The sequence below is a fragment of the Protopterus annectens genome, chromosome 9.part0 (assembly GCF_019279795.1).
Source record: "Protopterus annectens isolate FY-2018-M chromosome 9.part0, PAN1.0, whole genome shotgun sequence".
Classification (NCBI taxonomy): Eukaryota; Metazoa; Chordata; order Ceratodontiformes; family Protopteridae; genus Protopterus; species Protopterus annectens.
Window position 1 is genome coordinate 1745095838 of NC_056743.1, and position 25084 is coordinate 1745120921.

The following is a 25084-nucleotide window of genomic DNA, read 5'->3' on the forward strand; positions in this document are numbered from 1 at the left end:
CCCCCCACAGCATAGGAAACTAGGAGTTGATCTGATTTTCTGAAGGGTTTGGTTCTGTCCAAGTAGTAACGTAGCTGCCTATGGATATCTAAAGAATGAAGCAGCCTCCCCTTTGTTTTGAGGGTTAGGGTAGAAGGTAGGAAGGTGTATGGCCTGGTTTAGGGCTACCCTAGATACCACTTTAGGCATAAAAGAAGGGTTAGTATGCAGGGAAACCCTGTCCTGATGGAATATGAGGAATGGCTGCACCGCCATGAGGGCCTGTAACTCAGATACCCTATGAGCTGAAGTGATGGCCAGGAGAAAAGCTGTTTTCCAGGACAAATATTGTAATTCTGCTGAAGCAGCTGGTTCAAAGGGAGGCAATGTCAATTTTTCCAGTACATAGTTAAGGTCCCAAGCTGGCACTGGTTGTTTCCTTGGAGGCCTTATGTTCTTAGCCCCTCTGAGGAACTGTCGTAGGAGTGGGTGTGAGAATAAAGGAGGATCCATATTGAATTCTGCAGAGATTGCTGAGGCATGTATCTTGATTGAGGAAAATGAAAGTCCTTTGCTCAAAAGTTCAGCTAGGTACTGTAAAATCTGAGGCAGGTTTAATTTTCTAGGATCCTGCCCTCGTTCTTCATTCCAACAGCAAAACCGCTTCCATTTTGCGGAGTAAGCTTTTCTTGTAGATGGTCTTCTGGCCTCCAAAATGACATCCTGCACTTCTTTGGAGAGTAGTGTCTGATGTGAAGTTAAGGAATTTTCCATGCAGCTAGGCTGAGAGTTTTCAGCTGACTGTGTAGGGTTTTGAAATTGTTCTGCGTCAGCAGTAGAGGTGTTAGAGGCAGGGGCCACGGAGGAGTGTGTGTTAGGCTCCTCAATAGTGGATACCAATGTTGTCTCGGCCAGTCTGGAGCAATCAGTATCATCCTCGGCTTGTCTGTTCTAACTTTCAAAAGCACCTTGGGCAGCAGAGGTAGTGGTGGGAATGCATAAACTGACCAAGTTTTCCATGTGAATGAAAGGGCGTCCACTTTCCAAGCCTTTGGGTGGAAGGTCCTTGAGCAAAACTTTTTTAATTGATGATTTTTGTGGGAGGCAAAAAGGTCTATGTCTGGCCTTCCCCACGCTTGAACAATCTCCATGAATACGTGTGGATGTAGCTTCCATTCGTGAGGGTCTGTCATATGCCTGCTCAGAGTGTCTGCCAGTGTGTTTTCCATTCCTGGCAGATACTGAGCCTGAAGTTCCATTTGTCTTTCCAGAGCTAGATTCCAAAGAGTCATGGTTAGTCTGCACAAGGGGTATGAATGAGTTCCTCCTTGTTTGTTTATGTACCACATAACTGTGGTGTTGTCTGTTCTTATGAGCAGTTGTCCTGGATGCAGGAATTCCCTGAACGCTGTAATTGCATTTATTACTGCCAGCATTTCTTTTTGATTGATGTGAAGGTGCTTTTCTGTTTGGGGCCATCTGCCCTGAATGCACCTGTCCTTCATGTGCGCCCCCCAGGCGTAATCTGAGGCGTCTGTGGTTATGACTTGTGTAGCTTGAGGCTTGCAGAATGGGAGGCCTTTGTTTACTTGGCATGCTTGGGCCCACCATATGAATTCCTTTTGAAGACAGGGAATTATTGGAATCTCCACTTCTAAGCTGTGACTGTGTTGAGACCATAGATTTTTTAGGTACCATTGAAGTTTCCTCATGTGTAGCTTTGCACATGGGATTAGAAGAATGCAAGATGCCATGAATCCCAGAGCCTGCAGGATTTTCCTTGCAGTTAGCCTGGTACTTTTTGCAAGCATTTTGAAGTAATGAGATAGTTGCCCTTGTTTTTCTGTTGTAAGGTAAGCCATCTGGGTGTTTGTGTCCAAGTTGGCACCCAGGAAGGTTATTTTCTGAGAGGGTGTTAGCTTTGATTTCTCCTTGTTGATGGTGTATCCCAGAGAAAGCAGTAAGCGTGTCACATATGCCAGATGTTTCAGAAGTACGTGTTTGCTGTCCGCTTGGATCAGGCAGTCGTCCAGATAAGGGTAAATTTGTATCCCTTGAAGTCTGCAGTATGCAATCACTGATGCCAGGCACTTGGTGAATACTCTGGTCTGAGTAGATAAGCCAAAGGGCAATGCAGAGAATTGGTAGTGGTTTGAACCTGCAAGAAATCTGAGGTATCTTCTGCAACTTTGTCTGATTGGGACATGCAGGTATGCCTCCTTGAGGTCCAATGTTACCAGCCAAAACCCCTTGCCCAGCATGGGAAGGAGTTGCTGTAATGTGAGCATCTTGAATTTTGGTACTAGAAGAAATGTGTTGAGAATGGATAAGTCCAGAATGGGTCTCCAGTCGCTTCCTTTTCTTGGCACCAGAAAAAGCCTTGAATAAAAACCTTGTGCTTGTTGGTGCGTAGGTACCTTTTGTATAGCCCTCATGTTTAGGAGCTTTGCGATTTGTAGTTGTGCCTCTACCATTTGATTTTGTGGTAGGTTTGGCATGCCTCTCATTTTTGGAAGAGTGTGAAAATGAAATTTGTACCCTCTGTTTATTATGTCCAGAATCCATTTGTCTGTTGTGACAATATGCCAATTGTTTGCAAATAGTGCCAGTTTTCCTCCCAAAGGCGCTGCCAGTTGAATTTTGCTAGGCATGGAAATGAGGGAGTCATTGAGTCTGTTTTCTGTACTGCTGTGCACTGTCGTCACCACCTCTTGGTGTTGGTGATTGCCATTGTCTGCCTCTGTAGGACCCTTGGGGTTGTCCTCTGCCCCTTCCGCGTCTGTATCTGCCTCTTTGGGCCTGGTCAGTGGTTGGAAAGGACCAGTTTTTTGACGGCCAATTCCTACTGAACCTTGGTGGCTGAACCTGTAAGAAAGCTTTGACAGTTTGCATAGATTTTGCTTTTTCTTCCATTTTACGTAAAATATCCTCAGCATTACCACCAAAAAGAACATCCTTATGTAACGGTGCATCCAGAATTTTTGCTTTCACCTGGTCTGGAAGATTTTGTTCCCTTAGCCATGCATGTCTGCGAATGACTGCTCCGGTGGCGGCCGATCTGCTGGAGGCCTCTAGGGCATCATAACCACATTGTAAGGTGTGCTTGCCCACTTGCTCAGCACTATGCATCATATCCTGCAACTCTTTTAAATCTGGTTGTTCAGGCTGTGACATTTTGGTTTTTAATTGTGATAACAGAAATTGCTGATATTTAATCATATGAAACTGGCAGTTTAAGGCCCTCATGGCAAGGGTGGCCGAGGTGTAAACCTTCTTACCCCAACTTTCTAGAGATCTAGATTCCCTTTCCGCAGGTAGTGGATTCTTGGCCGTGGAAGCCTTAATTCCTTTAGGGCCTTGAGAAATAGTTTCAGGGTCTGCATTATGGCCTTTATAGAGGAACTGATGAGAATTAGGAACTCTGTAATACCTATCCGGCTTAACTGGTGCAGGAGGCAGAGAATCAGGATTAAGACAGGCCTCCGAGTATACATCATCCAAAACCTCCAAAACAGGAGGAATAGCCAAAGGTCTATGCTGAGGCAACCAGAGGAATTCCCTAAGCCTTTTCTTGGAGTCTGAAAAGTCTTGGCCTTCCCAATGGAAGTGTTCTCTCAAGGAGTGTAAAGTTTCCCCAAAGGAAAAATCCTCAGGGGGGGATACAGAAGGAATAGACTGCTCTGCATCCGAATCCTCAAAAGGTGAATAAGAGTGTTCTTCAGCATCAGAATGTTCTGATAAAATGGATTCTTGGTCAGAAGGAGGAGAATCCTCCTCTACTCTGGGTCTCTTGTCCGGAGGGGCCTGGGAGCCTCTGATAAGAGTGATCAGGTCTTCAGCCATTTTAAGCATGTGCTTCTTAGGCGTAGGCCCAGGTCTTGGGCCTTGTGAGGCAGGCCTAGAAAGTTGCTTGGCTGATTTGGCTTTAGTGAAGGCCTTGATGGAGAAAGAAGATGAAGGCCTAAATACACCATGGGTGGATGTAGATCTATCCACATTGGTGGGTTAGACATGAGCAGGGGCTTCGGTTGTAGTTTGGGAGAGGACCGAAGAACCAGCGGTCTCAGGTACAGAAGACCCCGCCGAGGGAGTGTCGTCGGTAGTCAGGGACTGCAAAGGCGTCTCACTGAGAACCGGCCCACGTGGAGCTTGTTTCGGCGTGGTGTCGGTGGAGACCGCAGTTCTCGACTGACGGTCCTTTTCTTTGCGTTTTCTGGACATAGCGGTAGTCGGAGTATCCGACGACATTTTATAATTAAACGCTTTACCAAAATAGTGCTGGGCGAACTCCGCCCGACGCTTGATAGTGCGTTTATTGAAGGTAGCACAAAAACGGCAGCCCGAGACGTCGTGGTCTGGGCCCAAACAAGGTATGCAAAGGGAATGGAAATCCTTATGCGGTATTTGCTTCCCACAAGAAATACAATTATTAACTTTTTCTGACATCGGTCTGAGGCAAGAAAAGATTCCCCAACGGGGTACTTAGCTTTAATGAAGACTTCGGTTCTAAATTTTTCGTAATTCAGGAGCTGGCCGACCGGCACTTGCGAACTGCTTCTGCTTCGGGCACCGCGGCAAAAGACTGGGAAGATGGCGTCGGCTGTGTCTTTTATACTCTAGCCTTCCTGACGTCAGAAGAGTACGCGACAACAACCGACGCCGGACCAAGACTTTGGAATTCGGCCGACCGAGGGACCGCCTGCCGGCTGAAAACCCATATGTAATTACTGCAGCTGTAATGCACGATGAACATCAGAAATTTCAGAATCCTGGTCAGAAGTATCATAAGCAAACTCAGTCCTAGGTCTCTTAGAGGGGGAAGGTTGGCTTCCCCTGATTACAGTAATAATGTCTTAGCCATTCTTATTTGTTTTTTAGGTATAGAGGCCTGACCATGTGGTCTGGGCATCGGTTTTCTAGGCATGGTTCGAGTTTTAGGGCTTGAAGAAGAAGATGGCATCAGTTTCATATGCAAGTCAGTAGGCCTAAATACACCCTCAGAAGCCAGTGCCTGCACAGCGGCTCTGGACCCATCCAAGGTAGAGATATCTGCAAGTTCCACAGCTGAAGCATCTCACTGCATACCGGACTCTGAATGGATCTCAGTAGATGACTGCGAATCTGAAGTAGTGGGTATCAAGGGCTGCGAAAGCGCCTCACTGAGTACTGGTGAATTGGCGACTGGCTTAGGAGAAGCGTAGTCGGCAGCTTTGGACCTAGGCGCCCTGTCTCTCTGCGTTTTTTCAGAATGTCGGTAGTCAGATGGCTTACCAAAGACATATCTGGATAATTGAACCGAGCACCAAAATATTTAGAAGCAAAGATATACCGACGAGGGACAGTTCGTTGTTTAAATAAGGCACAAAACTAATAGCGAGGTACGTCGTGGTCAGGGCCTAGGCAAGGAATACAGTACGAATGCAAATCTTTATGAGGTATTTGCTTTCCACAAGAAATGCAATTATTTACTTTTACTGACATTGGTTTAGAGCAAGAAAAAGTTTCCCCAATGGGGTACTTAGCTTTAGTTGAGGACTTTGGTTCTGAAACTCGAAAATGAAAATTTCAGGAGTCGGCCAACCGGCACTTGCGAACTGCTTCTGCTTCAGGCACCGCACGGCAAGAAAGACTGATGCAATGGCATCGGCTACATGTTTTATACCCCTGACTACTTGACATCACGGAATAAGAGACAGCAACCAACCGACGCAGGACCCAAGACTTTGTTAATCAGGCCGACTGAGGGCTACTGCAAACAGATAACCCAAATGTGATGACTGCAACAGTGAAACACGAAGAACATCAGTAGTTACAAGTCTCTAATTACTGTGTTGCAAGTATTGTCTCTTCCATATCACACCCCACCCATACAGCTGTGCTTCTAATTGCCATCTCTGGTTATATAAACTTTTATAGATTTGTTTTACAAATTTATTCTGTCAAGTCTCTACCTCTCATGATCATCAGGATTTTACTCCTTTCTGAACAAAGCATTTCCCAGATGTGAAGCAGCATAGGTAAAGGAGGAAGCTGGGGGCCCTAGCCACCATCGAGCAGGGGTCAGGATATTTGCTGCAGGCTCTTAACACCCCTAGTTGGCTTGACAGTGTGCAGCAATGGCTGTTAGTCTTGAACAAACATGATAACATGCTTCTGTACACCCACCATTCCAGCTACAGCACATGTATACTCTGTAATGCTTACCATTTCAGAATATCTAGCTACAGCTGCCAAAATCTCATTCCCTCCAGTACTCTGCCAACATTCTCTCAACACTGGACAGCTGGCACTCTCCTCACTCCCCAGCCAGTTCCTTTAGTGCTTGGGCCATTAACTGGACCCTGGTCACCTAAGGTGTAGTCTGGGTCAAAACCTGTATGTCAGAGCCTACCAAAGCTCGTTTTCTGCAACACTGCAGTACGTTCTACAAAGTCAGTAATGTTATCACTGCTCATCCAAAAACTCTGCTGGGAAGAGATGTCTCAGAAATATACAGCCCTAGGAGAGATTACCTGAAACAACATCCCTATAAATCAACAAGGGAATTTAACATTCCTAGACTAATTGAAAATGCTGCCCACTACCATGACAGTACTTCAGTCTCCTGCTGTGACATCAGGAATCTTGGCTAAGGGCATCACAGTTGTAAGCGCTGTTGCCTCACAGCAAAAGGTTCTCTGGTTCAATTCTCAGCTGGGGTGCCTTCTGTGCGGAGTTTGCATGTCCTCCCTGTGTTCGCGTGGGTTTTCTCCGGGTGCTCTGGTTTCTTCCCACATTCCAAGCACATGACTCTGCAGCATTTCTCCCTGGGCTTCCAGTGAAAATGGGCCCTGTCCCAGTCAGACTTCCCCAGTAAACAAATGTTAAATAAATACATACATACTACTTTTAACATACAATTTACATCTCCTTTTTGTTGATCATTCACAATGAATGACAACATTACATCTGCACATACAGTTGTACAATGGGGAAATATAAAGTAGAACAGCTGATGAACTCACTGACCCATGACTTAATACACTACTACATAAGTTTAGACATGCAGCCTCACAGAACTGTCTTCCCTGGTTTGGCTTCTTGCTGGCACATCTGTGAGAAGTCTACATGTTCTCCCCAGATCCACAAGGGAACATTTTATAAACTCAAGTTCTTTTGAGTGATGTGCAGTAAAACTGATGCATGTATTTTGAAGGCTGAGAACAGCAAACATCTTTAGAACTGTGGTTTGAATGTTGGAAGTGCATGGTTTTGTGGTTAATTGGCATGTCAACCTATTTTTATGACCTCTTAACTTGGATGAAATATTCAACAGTAATGGAGGGAAGAGGCAGTAAAAAAGCAGGATTATGTCACAACAAAACAACTGAAATAAAACTTTGTAAAAATCAAGACAGCCAGTTGTCTCACAGACAGGACCCAGAAGTTAGAACTGGGGAGTCCATCTCTACAAAGAGGCCAGTCACAAGTGAAGGGCCTCAGGGATTAGTCCAGGGAGCTTGTTTTTGGCGTTTACTTCTCTGAAGTCAAGGCAAATGTCAACGGTCTCTGGTTGATCAAATTTGCAGACAACTGCAAATTAGGAGCAGTCACAGAAATCCCCCAACCAACACCAATTTTCTCCAAGAAGGGCTGACACAGATAACGAACTTGTGTCAGAGCCATGGCCTAAAACTAAACAGCAAAAAAAATGTATAACAGTATCCTTTGTGAACTCATCCAACCGTGGTAACTATCATATTGCCAACAAACTCCCAAGAGTTGACCCAACAGTAGGCAGTAATCTAGCCTTTGACCATCATGTTTCTACAGTAGTGAGGAAATCATTCTATGTTATGCAACCTATAAACAAAAGGCATGGCATCTAGGTCCAAGGAAATCATTGTTCCACTATATTCAGCATTTATCAGACTTATCATTAAGCACAATGCATCCTTTGGTATGTACCTAACAAGGCATACCCAACAACTGGAACATCCTCAAGAGGTTTCCTCACTAAAAGAATACAGGGCATAAGTATCATGTCCTATGCAAACCCCCTCACAGTCCTCTCCCTGTACTCTATCTCCTATAGGCTGTTGAGAGGAGATGTTGGACCCCACCCTGTTGGACATCCTGCAGAATTGCAACACAAACAGCACTAGAATTACCCATTCTAAAGACTTAATCTTTGCCTGTGATATAAATCGGACCTGCTAGAGAGATAGGTATGTATTCCAGAGACTACCACATCTCTCACTCAAACAGGCTCCCCAGTCATATGGAGCAGAGTTGCTCCCTAATCCAATTCAAGTGTAACTTGGGCAACTGGATGGGAAACAGGAAAATCATCCTTGGTTTGGCACCTGTCTCTCTAATGAACACCAGCAGTGTGTAAATGTCTCATCTCCCAAGCCCCTGCTTACACTTATCAAGGGTACCAGAACTTGTCAGAGATTTGGGATACAAGGCTAGGCTTAAAAAGGACCTAGTGGTTGTTATCCTACTACACACCTACAAACCTAAGATTCATTGAGACATGCCAGCATAGTGCCATGCTTATTTTATGAATTTATTTAGTTTTACAGGTAAAGTCAATCAAAATGGTTCAGAACTCCTCAAATGATTTACGATGGAAGAAATTTACAAACACCACTTGTCCTTCACTGTTTAAATAATAAACTTTAAAACAGCTGCAATGTACCAGCATATACACTTTGGACTACAACAAACAGTGCATGGATTATAGGTTTACTATCAAATGCTCGAAAGGCACTTCACTGAATGTTGGTTGATAGAAAGCACAGTTTCAAAAGATGCACAATGCTGAACCTGAACACCACAAACCCATAATAATGGATACAAAGCAGGATTCGTTATTATGGGTCTGGCACTGTGACTAGAAATCGTGGTACAGTGAGGATCAGGGAAATTTACCTTTTTCCTCACTGCAGTGCAATCTTGGAGATGGTATAAATAACGTGCAGGGGGGCTTGTTCCCCTGCAAAACAGTAAAAATGCGTGCTGCTGAGGTGAAATACAGCACGTTGAACTGCACATCCTGGGTGTCTGACATCACCTTCTTTTCTGTCAAATAACGTCTACTGCAGACATCGAGGAAAGGATTTACGACATGTACATCTGAAAACATTGTCATTTTCAATGTTGTGGATCATTGTAATAACTAAATTGCAAAGTGCCTTTCAATCTTTTGATAATAAACCTGGATTGTATTATAAAGATGTCTGGGTTCACGAGTATTTAACTTCCCTAACTTCTGGTTTAACTGCTATGTCCAAAACTCTACCCATCCCTGACAGACAGGCAAGCTTTGGTAACTAAACATTTGCAAAAATTAACTCATTACGTATGAGTGTACTGTGTATGTGTAATGTCTGGCTGCTTAAAGCCTTTCCCCTACTTTGCCTATTTCAAGAAACTATAAAATCATGAAAGAAAAAAGTACATACTTCATATAATGGAACTACCAATGGAAATCTAGCATTATCATCTGCCAGGACTAAGACCAGCAACACAGCCTGGCTTTCAGAGCCTCTCTCTTTTACATAGAATCCTCTAGTCCTAAAGGACCCCATCTACAGATCTTGAAGATCCATACAGCTGAGAAACTTTTCTGATAATTCATATTCTTTGTAGATAAGTCAGCTTCTGTTCCAACATCCATGCAATGAAACAGTTAAAATAATTTGGGAAGAAACTGCCAAGTTCAAATTCGCCATGGCTACAATGTATGGCATAAAACAAGGATTTGTTTTAATGGATGTCCTATTGTTATGGGACACAACACATGAAGGATGTACAGATGAAGCTTGATGATCAACAGTTGTTCTTTTGGAAGCGACTGCAGCAAGAAAAAGAACCTTCAAAGAAACCCAATACATATTCAGCAGCAGCTAGTCATGTGAGGATTGCATTAGATGTTCTAGCTCAAAAGTATAAATCCCATGGAGGCAGAGGATCACTGACTGGGGGCCTGAGAAGAAAAGTACCATTTGATTAAAGTTTTGCAGTACTTTAGGATATGCCAGGGAAGTCTACTTCTCAGTAATTTCAGGTCAAATGGAGGAGTAGCTCAAGACAGGAGTAAAAAAAAACATAGGACCAGAGTTAAAATATATATATAAACCCTGGGCCATAGACCAACAATGAGACAAATGTCCATTTGCTTTACTTGGTTTTTACCTTATTGGATTTCTGGGTAGTTCTACACATCTAACCAACCTTTTTAGGTATGAAGAGTCCGTGGTTATCACCAGAACTGAAGAAACCATGCAGTTAGGCAGACAGAATGAAGGCCTGGATGGGGGTTACTAGATGGCTGAGTTAGAAGATTGCTGGTCAGCCTCACCTGACAGGGATGACCCAGCAGGGGAGGCCATAGCAGGAAAAAATACCTTTGGTCTTGCGATTCTTCACTCTCTCCAGAAACTTTGAAATAAGAAGAAACAAGCCAAAGCATAAACAAGACATTTCTGCATAAAAGCATCTCTGGGATGCCCTCTCACGGGAAAAACAAAAGGTAAAGTAGTCACTGCATCTGGCATTGGTTGGTAACGCAAACAGATTGCAGCAAAACGTTCTTCAATGCTGGAATAGAGTTTTTGTTACTGACTGGCTGAGAGATCACTTGTGAGGCATCAGCCAGCAATGACAAAGCCTGTCTCCTAATGACCTGACTTGCCTGTGGATATGCATGTTGTGTTTTAAAAAAAGTTTTTTGGAAAAGTAGTTTTGGCTTTAAGATTAAAAATATTTAATTGTTTTATTGAAATCAATTACTTATGTAAATTGCTTCAGGATGATTTATAAGGGACTGTATTGTGTATTACATTTATTCCATGAGAAGGCGAAGGCCGAGGTACCAGAATTAATTAAACAAATTTATTCAACACAGTCTGGCTGCTACATTGTTCAAGCAACAGTGGTATTTTGGTATTTGTTTCATTTAGAGTGTTTAATTAGTAGTTTTCTATGTCGTTGAATGCAGCAGCAGCAGCTACACCGGCGGGTGTAGCACATCATGGACAGTCTTTTAACTTCATTTCCATTTGGAAAGAAAGAGAGGAGAAGCTGGCAATGAGTGACCCCTGGGTAGGTGGTCAAAATGACTGTTCGGTTAAATATGAGGAGTTGGAGAAGGCTATGATTAAGGAAATTACCACTTTTTATGACCTACGTTTATTGGAGAAATACATCAGTTCCAATATTACACCAAGGGGTCTCCGAATCGAGCGTCTACCAGCTTATGAGTTCACGGAGGAAAAAGCGGATTTATCCTCTGAATGGAAAGCGATTTCTTTGAGATGCACGCTGAGTTGGCTTGGGGTTCTCGTAAAGAGAAATGAAAGGACACTTGACAGAGTCCTCTATTTTGGAGTTGCAGAAGGTACTAATTGGGGAAAGTTCAGAAAGTACTTTCGAAAGACATATGATAGATATCAGAAGCAGAGTCATGAAAGTAGAGGCGGAGGTTATACAACGTAAAAAAAAGAAGTTTGTTCGTGACATTAATGACCATGAATCTGGTAAAATATTTTCGTGGCAGTACAGCTTTAAGAAGGGGCGTACCTTGAAACGAATGAGCAGAGGGGGCTTCAGGTCCAGCGTTTCGAGAGATTCGTCAGTCTCCTCAGCGGAAACGGATTCTACTAGCAGGAAGAGTGTTTCCTTTGAAAATTTAAATGTGGAACAGACTTCCGGTTCTGGACCGAACGGAGGGGTCAGTAATTCCAACCAGAGTCCCATTCAGAATAAAGGGCAGGGTCGGCACTTTCAGGGGAAGGGAAGAAGAAGATGATGATGTCTCTTCCAGTTTCGGATCCTACAATGTTTTTGAATCTGGACTCATTACTTGTTCCTTATTTGAACATGGACAGACTAATTTTTCTAGCACTAACTTTAATACAGGTGAGAACTTTTGCATAGTTAATTTATCGGATTTTGTTATAACAGATAATATTAAAAATGTGTTGTGCAAGGGCACCAAATTTGTACTGACGAGGTTCCCTTCTTTGGCAGACATAATGTTAGAAGCCAAAGAATTTTGTAGGAAGCTGCACTTGAGAGCGTTTTTTGCCAACAGATCTGAAAATTGTGATGACAACCAAGATAGCTCTGTATTAGATAGTTCATTAATGAATATGTCTCTTCATGAAAATGAAATCATTGATATTCATATGGAAGATGAATGTTTTTTGTGTACTTCTGGTTTTGAATATAACACTGGATATGGAAAGTTTGATGTTCCCAGAGTTCCCTATCGAAGCAATTTTGTTCCACCGAAAGTTAATGTGGCGATTAATGTTTTTGAAAGAACATTGTTCAAGCAAATAGAGATTGAATATAGGAAATTTAGAATGGGCAAAAAATCATATAATTTAAATAAAGATGAATGGTTGGCCCTGAATAGTTTGAGGGGGTTAAGCAACCAGTATGTATTTACTCAATCTGACAAGGGAGGTAACTGGGTTATTTTGCCCAGGGAGAAATACAACTCTATAGCTCTAGGGTTGTTAATGGAAGATAATACATACACTTGTTTGACCTCAAATCCTATAAAGGAATTCAATCCAATGTTGCTAGAACTATTAGAAAGAGGCGAGCGCCTGGGTTTTTTTACGTCAGCAGATGTCAGGAAGTTACACATTAAAAATCCAAAAAACGCTAGGTTTTTTATTATTCCAAAATTGCATAAGGAATTTTGGAATCCACCCGGTCGTCCTATTGTATCTGGCAGGGGCGCCTATTTACAAAATATAGGGATCTTTTTGGATTCAGTGTTAAAATGTTATTTGTCTAGGGTTCCTGCTCATGTGAAGAGCACCAGGGAGGTCAGCCTGGACGTAGAGGGAACGGATTGGGAACATGATTTTTATTGGGCTAGTGTGGATGTCAAATCATCGTACACTAGCATCAATAAAATATGGGGACTTGAAGCTGTTGGCAAAATGTTGGGAGAAGGACCTAGGACTTATTATATTATTAGTCTTTTGGAATTTTGTTTAACACACAATTGCTTTGAATTTGAGGGCAGGTTTTTCCTACAGAATGAAGGCACAGCAATGGGGGCCCCGTATGCGCCCTCTTATGCAATTTTATTCATGGCCCATTTTGAAAATGTATTTATTTATCCAAAGAACTTTTTCCAGAACAAAGTCGTGAAATACAAAAGATTTATTGATGACCTCTTGTTTCTTTGCAGGGGGGATCCAAGCGATTTTGAGGAATTCATTCTGGAAATAAAAGATAATCCATGTGGCCTGGATTTTACGTATTTTGTAGGCAGGCACAGGATTCAGTTTTTGGATATAGAACTTTATGTAGGATCTGACAATAAAGTGCAATATAAGCCTTTTCATAAGGCTACAGCAGCCAATAATTTTTTGCATGCATCTAGTATGCATAGTATTTGTCTCAAAAATTCCCTTCCATTAGGAGAGTTTAAGCAATTAACAAACACCTCGGAAATGGAAAGGATGAGTATTGAATTCAACAAAATTGAGATAAAACTTAATACAAGAGGTTATTCTAAGAATATAATAAAGGCAGCTAGAGGGCATGTTGAACATGATTTAGGAATGAGGGGTTCAAATAGGAAAAGGCTTACACATAAAACAACTTATTTAGATGAAAGTAGGGGCCAGGTTTTGAATGTTAGAGGGGATGCACACAAGGAGAGTATATTTTTTGTTAACAAATTTTCAGATTTTTCCAGTATTTTAAGGAAAGTAGTATTGTCACTGTGGCCTATCATTGTTGGAGATGATAAGGCAGGAAAATTGTTTCCTAACACAGTAACATTTTCCTATGGTAGATTTCAAAAATTGAAGGAAATATTAAATACTAGAAGCAAGTTAACAAAGAATAGAAAGGTAGGGACTTACCAGTGTGGGAGACGCAAGGTTTGTGCTAGAGTTAGAAATTTAGATGGAACAAGAATCAACAACGTGACATATAATGCTTTGGAATTCTTCAATTGCAACTCTTCTGGGGTGGTTTATATCATAGGTTGCAACTGTGCAACCCAGAAATGGTATATTGGACAGACCAGAAAGAAAGTTAAGCTCAGAATTCTCGAACATTTGGGAGACATCAGGAATAGGAGGTTTGATAGTCCGGTGGCCAGTCATTTTTGTGAACAGCACAGGGGACTTTCTGATGGGCTAGTTTTTGTGTTCTGGGTAAACCAAGTGATGTGGGTGACAATTCAGGTTTTTATAATAGGTTGTTGGAAATGGAATCTAGATTTATTATAAATTATAATACTCTTTTTCCTAATGGGATGAATTTAGAAATGTAAAGTTATAAAAGTATAAAATTATGAGCTTATAAATTTTGTATAATAAAAGTATTTTTATATATATTTTTTATTTTTATGAAAATTGTTATATTTATAAGATGGTTTATTTTGGGACATGCTAAATAATGCATGTTGTGTTTTAAAAAAAGTTTTTTGGAAAAGTAGTTTTGGCTTTAAGATGAAAAATATTTAATTGTTTTATTGAAATCAATTACTTATGTAAATTGTTTCAGGATGATTTATAAGGGACTGTATTGTGTATTACATTTATTCCATGAGAAGGCGAAGGCCGAGGTACCAGAATTGATTAAACGAATTTATTCAACACAGTCTGGCTGCTACATTGTTCAAGCGACAGTGGTATTTTGGAATTTGTTTCACTTAGAGTGTTTAACTTGCCTGTGGATATGGCTAGCTACCAGTCTCTGGGCTGTTGGTCATTTTGAAAGCTTTATTTTATTATTTTTTTTTAAATGCTTCCTAAACATTCACAGCCTTGCTATTATTGGCTGTGCCTGAGCCACATGTAGCACGGACTACTAAAGTAGTGTGGAGTTTGAAATTTCACTCAAAAATAGTGAGGGCTTTATCCTTAAGCTCTTGTTTCTCCAGTTTAGTTTTTACTGCCCGTCTAAATATCAAGGTACCAGCAAAAGTGCATTTGTGAAACTGTTGTGTGTAGCCTGCATAAATCTGTTGGGCACAGCCAGGTTAGCTGTCTCACAGCTATGCCATGACTGCTACCAAAGAAGAACCATCCACCCATCCAGTTAGTGAAGGGCAGAGATAGGCTGGATATACAGGATTAAGGCTGGATATACAGGATTAAGGCTGACAAGTGGGATGATAATTTTTCTATAGCTCACATTAGTCAAGCGTTTCAGTGTTTTGGATGGTTTCCTTGACAAGTCTTATAAGAAAGTACAGTTGTGTACCTACCATAAATGTAGAAGTTAGAGTGTATTCACTGTTGCAGTCATTACAATTGGGTTATCCTGCTGGCAGGCTACCCGCAGTCGGCCTGAATTCCAAAGTCTAGGTCCGGCATCAGTTGCCGTCGCCTCCTCCCTGATGTCAGTGCGCCAGGGGTATAAAAGATGCAGCCGACACCATGTTCTTCAGTTTTTCTTGCCCCAGATGTCAGGTGCCCCTAAAATGGTAGGCTAAATTATGCCAATAAGCATGCATGCACAAAAAACAACTTTTCCTTCATCTACAAGCAAGTATACCACATAGGTTGTATAGAATAGAGAAGTACAGATAAGTCCCAGCAAAGGAAAAGGGGGATGGAGGGAGGGTAACCTGGACTGCAACAATGAATACACTCAAACATCTACATTTATGGTAGGTACACAACTGTACTATGTTCATCGTGTTTCACTGTTGCAGTCATTACAATTGGGTTCAATCCCAAAGCTAAGGTTGGGAGGCTGGTGCTAAATAGAATTAGGAGAGGCTATCAGGCCCTGCAGAACTGCAGTGGCAAATCCTGCCCTGGATTTAGAATAGAGAGGTAAGTGATAGTGCTTTGTAAAAGTATGCACTAAACTCCAAGTTACAGCCTCTAAGATGTCTTTGGTTGGTACTCCTCTGAGGAAGGCTGCTGAAGTGGCTGCTGCTCTGGTTGAATGTGGCCTAATGCCCTTAGGCACTGATTTGCCATGCTGTGAATAGCAGAAATGAATGCAGTGGCCTATCCACTTTTGAAATAGTCTGCTTTGAGATAGGCTTTCCTTGTGATCTTGCAGCATATGCGACTAGAAGTTGTTCAGACTTTCTGAAAGCTTTGGTTCTGTCCAAGTAGAAGCGTAGCTGCCTGTGAATGTCCAAAGAATGAAGAATTCTCTCACCCTTATTCTGAGGGTTTGGATAAAAGGTAGGCAAATTAATTGTTTGGTTAAGGGCCACACTGGACACTACCTTAGGCATAAATGTAGGGTTTGTCCGCAGGGAAACCCTGTCAGGATGGAAAATGATAAAAGGTTCCACAGCCATGAGTGCCTGTAACACAGACTTGTCTAGCAGAGGTTAATGCTAGGAGCAGAGCTGTTTTCCAGGATAAGAATTTTATATCAGCTGCAAAGGCTGGTTCAAATGGAGGCAGTGTGAGCTTTTCCCAGACATAGTTGAGGTCCCATGCAGGTACCGATGCTCTCCTTGGAGGTCTTATGTTTTTGGCCCCTCTGAGGTACTGCCTTAGTAATGGATGAGAAAAAATAGGTGGTTCAGTATTGTAATGAGCTGAAATGGCAGAGGCATGAATTTTAATTGATGAAAAGGAAAGGCCTTTATCAAGCATCTCCGTTAAGTATTGCAAAATCTGAGGAATATTTGGAACAATCATGTCAAAACCTTGTGCCTGGTTCCAAGCACAGAATCTCTTCCATTTTTCTGCATAAGATTTTCTGGTGCTAGGCCTCCTGGCCTCCAAAATAACATCCATCACTGCTTTAGAGAGAGGTGTGCCTTGACTGGCTACGTTATCCCCCATGCTGCCAGGTTTAAGGTCCTGAGTTGGCTGTGCAGTATCTGACTGTCTTGTTGGGTCAATAAGTGAGGAATTTGAGGTAATGTCCAAGCTGGGCATTGAAACAAGCTCTTTAGGATTGGGTACCAGTGCTGGCAGGGCCAGTCTGGGGCAATCAGAATAATTATTGGTTTCTCTTGTCTGACCTTGAGGAGTACCTTGGGGAGGAGAGGCAGAGGAGGGAAGGCATATACTGTTAAGTCTTTCCAGCTGAAAGATAGAACATCCACTTTCCATGCTTGCTTGTGATAAGTCCTTGTGCAGAATTTCTGTAGTTGGTAGTTGTGAGGAGAGGCAAATAGGTCTATGTCCGGGCATCCCCAGTTCCTTGTTATCATGCTGACTTGTGGATCCAATTTCCACTCGTGGGGATCCATTAGGTTTCTGCTTAGTTAGTCTGCCAGAATATTTGTCCTTCCTGGCAGGAATTGTGCTTGCAGATGTACTTGGTAAGTCAATGCTGTGTCCCACAAGTTCATGACTAGCCTGCAGAGGGGGTTAGGAATGTGGTACATAAACAAGCAGGGAGGCACACATGACTGTAGTATTATCTGTCCTTATCAGTAGTTGTCCCAGATGAAGTAGATCCTTGAAGGCTGTCAGGGCATTCTGAACAGCTAGCATCTCTTTTTGATGGATATGTAGGTGCATTTGACTTGCGGACCATGTGCCCTGAATACATCTTCCTGCCATATGGGCCCCCCAGGCATAATCTGATGCATCTGTTGTCAATGTCTGCCAAGGTGAATGGTTGTCCTGTGTTGTGGTGACAGGCTTTTGCCCATCATCGAAACTCCTGTTGCAGGCAGGGAATGAGGGTAATTATTGTTTCCAGGCTGTGGCAATGTTGAGTCCAAACACTTTTTAGATACCTTTGAAGTTTCCTCATATGCAGTCTTGCATATGGAATTAGCAGAATGCAGGATGCCATGAAGCTCAAAGCCTGCAGAATTTTTCTTGCAGATAACTGGGTCTTTGTTGCCAACATTTTGAAATAAGTAGTCAGTTGTCTGTGTTTGTCTGGCGTGAGATAAGCCATCTCGGCAGTTGTATTTAAGCTTGCACCCAGGAATATCTCGAGAGGGTACGAGTTTTGATTTCTTTTTGTTTACTGTGTACCCTAGCCCTGTTAGTAATCTTTTTACAAACGCCAGATGCTGTAGTAGAATGTCCTTGTTCTCTGCTTGAATAAGGTAGTCGTCCAAGTAAGGATATATTTGTATTCCTCTTTGTCTGCAAAATGCAATCACTGGTGCCAGGCATTTTGTGATGACCCTGGGCGCATTGATAAGCCAAAGGACAGTGCAGAGAATTGGTAGTGCATTGAGCCAGCTATAAATCTGAGGTATCTTCTGCATGACTGTCTGATTGGGACATGGAGGTATGCCTCTTTTAGGTCTAAAGTCACAAGCCAAGCCCTCTTGCCCAGCATGGGCAGAAGCTGCTGCAGAGTTAACATTTTGAATTTTGGAATATCCAGTAATGTGTTTAGGATAGACAGGTCCAGTATTGGCCTCCAGGCTTTGTCCTTTCTGGGCACCAAGAATAGCCTTGAGTAGAATCCTAGTCCCTGCTCTTGCTGTGGTACTAGCTGAATGGCTCTCATGTCCATGAGGGATGAAACTTGTTTTTGTGCCTCTGCCCAATGATTGCATGGCAGGTCTGGCATACCGTTTGACCTTGGCAGGGTGTGAAAGTGGAACCTGTAGCCTTGTGATATGATATTTAAGACACATTTGTCTTGGGTGATAATGTGCCAATTTTGTGAAAAAAGAGCTAGTTTTCCCCCCAAAGGGGCTGCCAGAAGATAAGTGCTTGATGCTGGCAGGGGAAAGTCATCGAGACTGTTTCCTGTACGGCTGTGATTTTTCCTCTCCGCTTTTGGAGGTAGAAGCACCCCATTGTTTAGGCCTGTATGAGCCTTGGGGCTGTGATCTGACTCTGGGGCATCTGTATCTGCCTCTTTGTGACCTGTCTGACACTGGAAAGGACCAATTCTTTGTAGGCCAGTTCCTGCTAAATCTGGGAGGCTGTACCTGCAAGAAATCCTTGACTGTTTGCATAGATTTAGCTTTGTCCTCCATTTTCTTCAACACCTCTTCTGCTTTAACACCAAACAAAGCATCATGCTGTAATGGAGCATCTAATAGTTTTGCTTTAACATGATCAGGCAGATTCTGTTCTTTTAACCAAGCATGCCTCCTAATGACAGAACCTGTAACAGCAGTTCTGCAGGAGGCCTCTAGAGAATCAAAGCCACATTGCAAAGTATGCTTTCCCACTTGTTCAGCTGCATGCAATAAATCCTGCATTTCTTTGTTTTCTGCACATACTGAATTTGTCAACATTTTCTGTTTAAGCAGTGACGTAAGATATTGCTGATATTTAAGCATATGAAAGTGGCAATTTAAAGCTCTTACAGCCAAGGTAGCAGAAGTATAAATCTTTTTCCCCTATCTGTCCAGGGCCCTAGAATCCCTATCAGAGGGGATAGGGTTTTTTGCAGTGGAAGCCTTGACCCCTTTGGGACCCTGAGAGATAGTTTCTGGGTCAGCAGCAGCAGGGTTTTTATAAAGAAATTTATGTGAATCAGGAACCCTGTAGTATGTGTCTGGCTTAACAGGAGTTGGTGGTAGAGAGTCTGAAGACAGACCGGACTCTGAGAATACATCATCTACAATGTCTAAAACAGGTGGGATAGCAAGGGGCCTGTGCGGAGGTACTAAAAGGAAGTCTGAGCCTTTTCTTGGATTCTGAGTAGTCTTGGCTCTCCCAGTGGAAATGCTCCCTCATAGTATGCAGCGTCTCCCCAAAAGAATAATCCTCAGGAGGAGAGGCTGAAGGGATAGATTCTTCAGCATCAGAATCCTCATAGGGAGGAAGAGAATATTCCTGTTCAGAAGAGGAATCAGAGAAAATGGAAACCTGATCTGAAGAGTCATATTCTATCTCTTGCCTAGGCCTCTTATCAGGAGGGGGATGGGAACCCCTGATCAAAGTAATTAGGTCTTCGGCCATTTTAAGCATCTGTTTTTTAGGCATGGAGGCCTGTCCAGGAGAATGCTGTACTTGTTTCTTTGTCTTTAGAGCTGCTTTAGTCTTTGCCTTTGAAGCTGGAGTAGATTTCACATATAACTGTGTAGGCCTGAAAACACCCTCAGAAGCCAATGCCTGCTCAGCGGCTCCGGACCCATCTGAGGGAATAGTTTCTGAGTGTCCATTATCTTTAGTTTCCAGCGGCCTAGTCAGCTCCACGTGGGAGTCTGAAGCGGCCTGTGGCTCTGAGGTAGCGGGCATCAGGGGCTGCGAAAGCACCTCATTGAGAACCGGCGACAGGCCTAGCAGAAGCCTCGTCGTCGGTTTTGGACCTCGGATGCCTGTCCTTTTCTTTTTCTTTGCGCTTTTTTATAAACTCCGGTAGTCAGCTGTTCCGACGGCATTATATAATTGTATCTTCTGCCAAAGTAATGAAATGCAAAATCGTACCGACACTTAATAGTGCATTGGTTAAATCTAGCACAAAACCGACAACTAGCAACGTCGTGGTCAGGGCCTAGGCAAGGAATACAGTAAGAATGAAAATCCTTATGAGATATTTGCTTCCCACAAGAAATACAATTATTAACTTTTTCTGACATCGGTCTGGAGCAAGAAAAAAAAAAGTTTCCCCAACAGGGTACTTGGCTTTAATGAAGACTTCGGATCTCAAATTCGAATTTGAAAATCTCAGAAGTCATCCGACCGGCACTTGCGAACTGCTTTTGCTTCGGGCACTGCCCGGTAAGAAAGACTGATGAAAATGGCGTCGGCTGCATCTTTTATACCCCTGGCGCACTGAAGTCAGGGACGAGGCGACTGCAACCGACGCCGGACCTAGACTTTGGAATTCAGGCCGACTGCGGGTAGCCTGCTAGCAGGATAACCCAATTTTAATTCTGCAACAGTGAAACATGATGAACATCCTCAGCATATGTTTCATATTGTTTACTGTCCTCATGGTGAATGTGCAAGATGAGTAAACTCACCTCCCAAGATGGTCCAACACTCAAGACCGATTCTTAGGAAAATGAACAGCAACTGCCTTCTTAAGGAGCAGCAGCAGCTGATATGATGGCATCTGCTAGGGTATAAGCTCCAACTTGTATACTGGCTGGCCCTGGAGTTGGCACAGAAGTACTCCAGCATAGTGGCTCTCGTAACACCACCAACAATCAAGTCATCTCACTGAGTGAGGGGGGGATTATCAAGGTAGAAAGCCTGGGTGACAGAAGGTCCTCCACTACTACAAGCTTAGATTTGCAGGGAGAGTCCAGGGCCCACTTCATTGGGGACATGGCAGAGTTGGCTTCTTAGACTCTCCAGAACTTGATAAGTACAAGTGCTTCCTCTTCCATTTGGCTTTCCTTGGGGTTGCTGGTAGGGGAAGACTCCATAGCTGAGGAATAAATCCTAGACCCAGACAAATCAATAACTGTAAGGTGTGGAATACAGTCAGTGCTGACTCAGATGATCCAATGTGTGACACAATGGTCTAAATTCATGTTGGAGAGGGTCCACACAAAGCAGCCTATGTCATAAGGGTCAACATCAACTAGGACTCCAGTCAAGCTGATGGGATTGATTGTGAGGGAGGCAAAGCTCTGGCCAGCCGTTACCCTGGTTGTCAAATCTACCATCAGCACGGAGATATTATTTTGGTTTCTTAGATTTTGTAGAGTCTTTACTTGTTGCAAATGACTGGTAATGGAGAGGGGGAAAAAAAAAAAAAAGACCTTCACCAAAAAGAGAAGCACCACTTGAATGGCACCCAATCTGCTACATAAACTGCCAAGAAAATATTAAAAATGTGTGGATAAAAAGGGAAACTAGCCTTAACTGTTCTCTTTAGAAAAAAGTGACACTATGAAGAGAGATACAAATGAGGGTCTTAGCATCAGAATATCATTAGTAAAGCAGAATGACTGACAGTCTCGGAAAATTATTACAGCCAGTTAACTCCTGACAGTGATGACAATAGGACAGAACTCCAGTCATAGACTTAGTATCAGCCTTTTCTAAGGTGATAGAAACTTTTTGTTCTCCTGTGATAAGGTGTGTGTGTGTGTGTGTGTGTGTGTGTGTGTGTGTGTGTGTGTGTGTGTGTCCCTCTCTTTCTCTCTCTGTAGAACACAGTCTCCATATTTGTCGATCTTGCAGTGCTAGAACCTGTGCTTTTCTTCAAACTGTACATATGCTGACATACAGAAAGAAAATCTTAACTTTTGTAAGGTGATATAATACAAGATGCTCTCATGAAAAGAGCTGTATTTAGGCTGTTATTTGGGCAAACAAACACCACTTTTTATCTCCCCTTTTATCCCCTCCTCCCCAAAGGGCCAAGAATAATGGCTCCTCTAACTGCACTAAATCAGCCCATTTGTTCTATGGTAGTAGAAACCAGGAATCTCCAGGTGAGGAATGAGCACTAAATTCCATTTGTTGTATTCCAGTAATTCCCCAATCAGTTCATATGTCTGTGATGACAGGTGCACAGGGAATAGGCCAGTTTGCTGGTCCTGAAGTGTGGTCTGTCTACTCCCTAGCAAGTACCCCCTCCCCTCACGGTGGCTCTTCCAAGCTCTGCCCAGCTGCCCTGTAAGGGGAAACATATCCCACACACACACTGAATTCTCCTCTCAGCTTATTGTGAAACTTGCACATAGCAGCACTGGCTTACTAGGCTCAGGCTCCATGGGTGAGCATCTAATGCCCCAGCTCTGTGTCATCCATGTGGGGTGCCCCAGCTTTGTGTCATCCATGTGGGGAGCCACAGAAGCATCCCCTCCTCTCAGGATGAAACGGACAGCAACAGATGTCCCTTCCATATTCCCCTGCTAGCAAGCTTACTTTTACTAGTCTTTGTTGACTGGGGAAAGTCTGATTGGGCAAAACCTCATTTTCAGTTGAGGACCAGGGAGAAAAAGCTCCACAACCGTTACATACAAGTAAAAACATTTTGACATGTGCATTAAAGTTTAAATGAACAGTACATTTCTGTATGAAAATAAATGGTGTACATGCACTGAAAAAAATCCGCATGCACTGACAAAGTGACACCTGTTCAATATATGGAAGTAAATAAATTGAAGTGAGTGTTTTCTTGGATGGTAGTAACCGCAGCTAGAGACAGTAGTAATCGGACTTAAAATTAAGAATGAAAAAAACGTAGGATGGTGGAATGACAGCAAAGACAGACAATGGAGGGATGGGATAGATACAGTGGTGCTTAATTTGTTGGTTAAGAAAAGTCTTTGAAGAAACTTAGCTGGGTGAGGAGGAAGAGCAAAGCCAGCTTTATATTTTTATCCATTTTGGTGGCATCTCAAACTTTTTGGGACTAGCACAGACTTACTGGTTTAAGTAGTTATCATCAGACTCCTAAATACAAACAGGGAACTCAACTACAGTATCGAAAGAGAAAATTAAAAATTTTGCTGGAGCAAGAACATACTGATTAAAACTTTGCTTCATTCAATACAGCAAGACAATAAAACAGGACCTTCTAGCAAGGTAGCTCTCTTCATTTTCATCAAAAACTAAAGGCATCACTATAGTATGTCAAGTCTGACCTTTCCATCAGGAAAGCTATAAAAAGCTGTAAATATTTTAGCAAGTACATAACAGAGCCAAGAATGTTAGCTCAGGACTCTAAACCTGGGGAATCATGGCACGGTCTGTGGTGTACATAAATTTACAGTACTCAGAAAAGGCTCTTCCTAAATATTACACACACTTCAAAAATCATATGCAAGGCTTAAAAATGTGTCAAGCATTTCAGAGGAGTTGTCGAATTACTTATTGGGACCTTACAAGACCCCGAACCACAGCAAAATGGCCAAGTCAAAACATACACACACCAAAACTATGGTTTACATCTACATTCAAGCTTTTCTGGAGAGGGAAGCTCCTTTGCAAATCCCAGTTCACACCACACACCCTTATTTACATTTAGAAATCACACCAACCACTGCAAAAAAAAAAAAAAAAGAGAAGCAACTGATAATAGTGAAAAAGAAAAAAAAAATCATCTTACACAACTGTAATATCAAAATAGAGTCAATATGAAACTAATTTCTGGGACTTGTGATTTCAGAGTTGGGATTCAGAATGCAACATTCATGGAGTTCCCATTTATCAAATTGTAGACCTTTGTTTCTTTTTACTGCAAATTTAAATGAAAGAAATGTAAAATTATCTTGCAGTTTTAACAACACCGTCATTTTAGATCTTTTAACGTTTTCTTTTTTACTAGAAATATTATATTGGAATTTACACAGAAATGGCTTTCCAATGAAGAAAAATACGATTGCAGTATGCTATAAATAAAAACCATCAGTTAGGTAACTGCAAATTCAAATGTAAAAATTTTTTACAAATGTAGACTGTTAAATCACCATGGCAAAGTCTACAGAAAGAAAAAGGAACATTCTTCTTGGGTCATAGTGCTAAAAAGGTGCCACAGCCAAAGCCAAATTCAAAGAGTTGGATGTAAAAAGATCTACCCTAGAATTATACTACACAAATGTGCAGGGAGAAGAAATGGGAAGAAAGACGTGCTGGTCTTTTGGCAGAATGCTGTACTCTGTAGCTTACACTGGAGTGCTTGCAAAGATGAACCCGGATGGCATATTAACAGTACGACCTATTTTGCTACACGCAAATCTACAGCTACAAGAAATTCATACTGGATTACTATTATGGATCTTTAGAAGTAAGCAAATAAACCAAATTCTGGACAATGGAATTTACCTGAATAAAAAGCAAAACAACTTATTTATTCAACCACTGAAACTGCACCTGTGCCAACTTCAAGTGAAAAGCCAAAACAAAGGTCCCATCAAGTTCGAGGCTGCATGCTACTAGATTCAGAATAACTAGCACAAGCAAAACTTCACCAACCCATTCAGTAAATAATATTTTGAGTTTATACTTCTGAAGATTTTTCATTTCTGAACTGTCCACTTTCCCAAAGTTACTAATGCCTGTACAAAATCTCTGGCAGTTTAGCACAGAGGTTATAGGCTATGAACCTCTAAAACAGCTACACCCTGTAGTTCAGGGTTTAATTCTCTCAGTCTCCACTTAGTGTGGCTCTCAGCTAATCGCGTAAGCAGACACCAAAAAGAGGTCCTTGTCTTTTTAAGGATTAACTGTTTAAGCTACATTCAATACTACTACATTTTTTTTGGTACAGTTTCAGGCATCAATATGTGGACATAAATAAATGCAAAAGTACTTAT